Source organism: Poecilia formosa, unplaced genomic scaffold (assembly GCF_000485575.1).
Source record: "Poecilia formosa unplaced genomic scaffold, Poecilia_formosa-5.1.2 Scaffold359, whole genome shotgun sequence".
Classification (NCBI taxonomy): Eukaryota; Metazoa; Chordata; class Actinopteri; order Cyprinodontiformes; family Poeciliidae; genus Poecilia; species Poecilia formosa.
In genome coordinates this window covers 131,067-137,372 of record NW_006800298.1, presented here as the reverse complement: position 1 = coordinate 137,372, position 6,306 = coordinate 131,067, and the positions used below count along the sequence as shown (strand labels likewise).

The following is a 6,306-nucleotide window of genomic DNA, read 5'->3' as shown; positions in this document are numbered from 1 at the left end:
ATCCATCCATCCATCCATCCATCCATCCATCCATCCATCCATCCATTCAATTCTGTTATCCCTAATGGGTTGTGAGGGGTGCTGGTGCCTACAGGAAAACCTTATGAAAACCCTTAAGAATCAATTTGCTGAAGTGTGTCAAAAAATCACTTCCCCGTTTTATAAACTTTTGTTCCATAATTTTCTAAATGTTAACAGACTAAATATTAGACATCAACAGTTCTCAAATTAGGTCATGCCAAGCATTTTGCATTAACATTTTTGACAAGGCAGCTTCTTCAAGTGTTGCTTGGCTTGGCTGATAAGTTCTTTGGTAACTGTGTCAAACTGGGTGCACTAATCACTGCCTCCATAAACAGGTGGTAGATTGAGCAAAAGCGACAGGGGCAGTTCTCAATTTACTGTGTAAATTATGCAGAGCCCAAAACAATGCAAACAGTAGACAGTGGAGTGGCTGGCGTTGGCTAATGAGATGATGAGAAGCCTGGGAGGCCCGTGAGTTGATTGAGGAGAGGGGGTGGGCACAGCCAGCAGCTTGTGTCTGGATCTCTGTTCCTGTGTATGTGTGTGTGTGTGAGAGAGAGTGGGTCTAGAAGAGCTTTGGCAGGGTGCAGACAGTGTTCTGTCTGCATCAACCCCACCATCAACCCCTCCTGCCCAGACTGAGTGCTATAGAAGGAGGGGAGGGTTCTGCAGGCAGCTGGGGCACCCAACCTCCATTGCTCCAGCAAGAGCGCCAACGTTGGGAAACTCTGTGTCAGGGGTCTCCCCAACACTGGCACATAGGGGCCCCCAAAAAGTCTGGCTGTAACCCCCCATCACCACCATCCTCTCCTTCCTCTTGTCTCCTCAAACATCACCACCCCTTCCATCCTAATGTGAGGCTGGGGGCCTGGGAAGGACTTCAAGTTCATGGCCAGACCTCCTATTGAGCTGACAGCCCGACTGTTTGCTCAATTCGGCTCCCTATTCAGAGTCATGCTGGAGGGGGGACTGTGGAGAAAGGCAAGAGGATGCAGGGGGGGTGTTGCTAGATGGGACACCATGGCACTGTGGTAGCTATTCATTCAGTGAGGAGAGACAAGTAAAGAGCAAGCGAGAGTGAAGAGGGATGGGGGGGTTCATAGAAAAAAGAGGGGAATCTAGGCGCAAAGTTTGCTTTGAAGGGTGTGTGCCTCTCTCACACTCTTTTAGACTCTTAATTACCGGCGCCTTCCACTTTTCTCCCCTCTTTCTCTGACTGCACCCCACTTCCCATCCTCCTCGCACAAACACTCCTGAACACACACACAAAATAGCAATGACAATCATTCTCATCATCCTCTCTATCCCCTGATTTTATTAGGCCACATGCTGGGGCTGTAAATTTACCATTAACAAGCTTATTCACTGTAGTTCTCTCAACAAAGCAAGACCATGATGCCAATAACTCAAAGTGACACCAATACCCAAAACTGCTTTTTATTCTAGCAGACTCCACTGTCAGCCACTTCTCCCCTCCTCACCTCCCTTTCCATCATGGCTGTGCTCAGAGCAGAACTGCAGTATAAAATGCCACAGCTAATGTGATGCATGCTAATAGCTCAGGTGATGTTGATTAGCACGGTGATTGTTGATCTCTGCATATAAGCTGAGCAACTATGTTGGTTTCTTTATTTTGAACTTGCTCACCCTCTGTAAGATTTTAAGTTGCTTGTCTGAGCTGCATGAAAATGAAACAAAAATGTGGGTTTCATAGCTTTCTGAAGTCGAGTGAGCCTAGCTTAGGGATTGTCACATGCTTCCTCTTTGCATTAGCAGCTTGCAGCGTACCAGGCTCCTGCTAAGGCCTTTCAACTTCACCCTCAATCCTTTCAGCTGTATTTGTTTTTTTTTTTCCCTCAGCCTGATTCAGGTCACACAATAAATAACCCTGTATAAGTGATTTTTTTTGTTCTTGTTAAAAGAAAAGACAAGCCATTCTTTGATTCTCCTAAACTGGAATTTATTGGAATTCACTTTTCATTGTCTCAAATAATTGTTCTGACATTCACATGATTGTCCTCAGTGTATGCTTTGACTCACTGAGATGAATCAAAGCTGCATCTTAATGTCATTTTTCCCTTTCGCAGATAAACGTTGGTGGCCACGGGGTTCCAAAATGGACAGAACACACAATGGGGAGACGGCAGGACTCGTCTTTCACGGCTTGCTGCCATTCAGCTGCTGTAAACAAGGATGCTGCTGTCTGTGTGCAACTTCATGGATCTTGTTTCCATGTCTGTGGAACACTTTGACCCACCTGAACGTTTTGTGAAGACCTTTTGGTGCTTTAGCTGCAAAAACATCATTTTGAACTGTGGCTGTGGAAGCCCATGGGCTAAGAAAGATGATGCATAGCACTACAATGCTGCAATTTTTTTTAATTCTACGACTGATTTTTTTTTGTATGTTGTATATGTCTGTGCATAATATTATACAGACAGGCATTGCATTTTTATAACTAACATATAGGCTCTCCCTTATCTAGGTTGCTTTCAATTTGAGTTTTAGCCCTCGCTGATGTTCAGTTTGATGTTTTGTTTTAGTTGCTAGGACTCAAAAGACGCGTGAATGTGAGACCCACGACAGCAGTGAATAATACTGCACTGCGATTGGACAGCTCCGTGTGTCGGCTGACACAATGGCGAAGGAGAGAGCTGTCGTCTTTATACTCTATGCAACTGTTCTGTCTGTTTTGGTTTTGTTTTGGGCAGAGCCTCTTTTATCTACACTTTGGATTTTTCTTTATGGGCTAACAATTAATGGACATTCCTTCATACGTTATCAAGATAAATTGTGCTTTATCCAGAAGTGTACATTCCTAATTTTGATATGTAAAAACTGGAATTAGAGGAGGTGTGTGTCATATTTGATTGCTAATTATATTTTAAAGCCTGGAAAAAAAACCCCAACAACTATGTGAATAAATGTGGAATCAAATATATAATATTCCTGATGGCAGTAGTGTGTTTGATCAGGAAGAAGTGAAACATTGCTGCTGTGTATGTTTCCTCTGAGGCACATTAGTTTGCCTCATAACAGTTACCTGCGCTGCTGTAATGATACATCTTTGGGTAAGACATGACAAATACATTGGCTTCAAACACTGCCTTAATTTCCTGTTCACACACAAATGCACAGACGCACACACTCACAGATCCCAGTGCAATAACACAAGTACCATTGCAGCTTAATTCATTTTATATTAATTTTCGGGAAGTGGACTTTTTTTTTATTATGATTGATAATCTATGCAAATCTTTTAAAGTATTACTTTAAACAATCCATGCACTGGTCTTCTGCTCTTGCATTTGATTCAAGGGAGAATGTCTTGGCCTAATTTAGAAAATGTATTCTTTTGATAATCATGCACATCCCAGTGCTCGAGACAATTACTTATCTGCCTGGATAAGCTTGAAATTATGTTTTTAATCTTTTGCAAAAAAGTCTCTCTTCTGATATCAGTTGAGAGGCATAAAAACCATGATTTCTGGTGTGAAATAATTAAATCAGTATCACTTAATAACCTTGCTTTTTTGTAAAACATGCAAATGTAATTTATCTGTTTAGCTTTGCCTGCTTATTAGTTTTTTTGTTTTTTTTTAGAAGATGTATGTTTGTTTTATGCAACTTGTGTATAAGTGCTCACCACATGTGCCTTTGTATGCAAATCTGTATTAGAATAGTAATAAAGGTTTACATTGAAAACAATGAAAAAATGTGTTTTGGTTGTTGTTTCTATTTGTCTTCCATTTCATTAGCAAGCAGACCATTTAGAGAGAAATAAAACGGTTGTGTGTTTTATCAGCCGTGTTTCATCGTAAGGTCTCCTTGACTGGGCTTGGTCAGTATGCTGCAGTGGATAGATAACTAGTAAAAGACAAATGCTATTAATTCACACATGGAAAATAATAATAAAACTAAATTTAGTGAGTTCCTGACAGCCTTCTTTAATTCATGTGATTTTTCACTTGCGGCATTCACAAATGAACCTGTTTTAGTTTAAGCAATGTGTTACAATCAAACAAAAATATTGGAAATTCCTTCGAGATCAGCTCATTTTCCAAATGTTGTCAGGCATTTAAATGTGTTTTATTGCATACGTGCTCACGCGTGTGTGTGTGCGTGCGTGTGTGTGTGTGTGTTTAGTTTCCAGCTACCAGCTTGGTGGAAAACAGCAGAAATGTGTCCTCCTTCAGTGTAAAATTAATCAGTGCAAAGATGCTCTCTGTAGTAGCCTGTGAGAATCCTGACCCCATTGTTGTTATGTAAATGAATAATGAGCTAATATGCATCCGCACACAGGCTATTAACTTAGAGAAGAAAAAGAAAGAACAGTAGCACTCATCCTTGATTGTAATGATGTGTGTGCAGCACGGCTGCCTTGCAGGCCTCCATGTGCCGTGCAGAACACTTCCCCTGCGTGGTTTGCTGTCTGACACCACATATGGTGAATGTGCCAGCATCAACATATGGTACCCTCACAATTCATTAACATTGTCATGTAAAAAAGGGTAATCCCACTGTAAAACAAATGAAATGAAGCCCTTTACAGTACCTCTCCTTTTATTCATTTCCCGCTCCTTTATGAAGTCTCGGCTAATTTAATCAACGATGCTTTTAACGGAGCTCTGACACACCCTCCTGGCTGTCTGAATCCCTGGCTTGTTGCAGGAAAATCTTTACAAGGCGCTCTCTCTTGTTTACAGCCACGCTGCACGTTCAAATGAGCTGTTGTACATATAAACAGCATCCCCATGCAAATATTACAGTGCCCTTATTAACCAGGGCAGGATGCAATTACATTATGTCGGAGGCGTTAACATCCAGAGAGTCGGTGCCGGTCCTTGGTGACAACTCCACTCGCCCTCAGTGTTTCTTGGCCGCATTATGGCTCTCATAATCTGATTCACAGTTCTTGTCATGCTGCCAAGATGCAAGTGGCATTAGCCAAGTGCAATAGGCCCTAATGAACTGAGTGCCAATGTTAAGCACACTAGAACAAGCTAGAGTGACGAGGTACAACTGGACTGTCATTTGCAGCCATGTTATATCACAACGTGACTGTGTTAAACTCCGGGTAAATACCAAAGCCTTCTTCAGCTTCCGGTTGGTGGCATCCTTCAATCTGCAAGTCCTGCTTTTAAGGAGCTGCTCTCAAAGAGTCATGGGGTGTGTCTTCTTTTTGACATGAACCATAAAATGGCCGCCTGTGACATTAGATCATTATACTAAAGATCTGGCTTCCAAGATGAGTGATGTTAATAAATGCTTCGGTGAGGGAACTCACAAGGCTGGGTGGCAGGGGGGCGTCTGAAGTGGGAAATGGCGGGTGGGTTCTGGTGCATGTCCAAGGTCTAGGAACTCGAGTGCTGCTCTTTTCACAACATCCCAACAATCATCATTGGTATGCAGGAATGTGCCCTTAGGAGGCCATTCTGTGTGATTTAGGAGGGACATGCGTTTGCTGCCAGTGGCTAAGACACAGAACATGTCTCCCACTCAATCAGACAACTGAACTGCCAGTGATTAACAAAAGTGGGCATCTTTACAGAGATGCATCTACCTCTGTGAACCGCCTCCTGCTGTCTCAGACTGGTCATTCTGCTCGTCTAGCAAAGACAAACTGTCTCAGATTATTTTAAAAGCATGTTATACTGCCAAATGTTTCATTTATGATAAATATAGAATACATAACAGATGTGTTCATTTGGCAGCTCTTAACTCGTCTGTTGCAGTTGTACTGTCATATTTTTTCAGAAATGTCATAATTTAAACTGTTATTTCATGACTTTTTGTCAGCTGTGTGATACATTATTTGTGCTAAAATCACATTAATATTCTGGTGAACTTATATTTGTGTGTAGAGAGTAATTGTTAGAATGCTCAATAAATTTAACATTTTATATAAAGTATTACTTTCATCAGTGCCACAATTTGATTCTACATGGACATTCAGCTGAAAATATTTCTGTTCAGTATTTTCAAGGACTGGATAAAACAATAATTTTATAGAGAAAAACACTCCTGTATTAATTTATATGTAAATAGAGTTGATTAGATCTGATTAGCTGTCTTTTTTTTGTAATCAATTTTGTCCAAAATATTATTTAATAGGGAAAAAAAACAGCTATATAAAATGTTTAAGGGATGAAAAAAAGCAATGTTAAAAACATGTTTTAAATGTATTTGTAGATTATGCATCTAAATGAGTAAATACAATTTCGAACAATTTGGCGATGTTGAGAAATTTTCTTTAATGTGCTTAAAAAAAATCTGTTAAGG

General features: G+C 40.8%; 1 long non-coding RNA gene across 2 annotated transcripts in view; it reads left to right on the top strand.

The window, feature by feature from the left end:
- The window catches only part of LOC103153676 (uncharacterized), a 19,925-nt gene extending 16,183 nt beyond the window's left edge, over window positions 1–3,742 (top strand). For both annotated transcript variants that reach the window (XR_001659017.1, XR_477823.2), the window contains exon 4: window positions 2,112–3,742. This is a non-coding gene — a long non-coding RNA (uncharacterized LOC103153676). The remainder of the gene's footprint in view (window positions 1–2,111) is intronic.
- The last annotated feature ends 2,564 nt before the right edge of the window (window positions 3,743–6,306 follow it).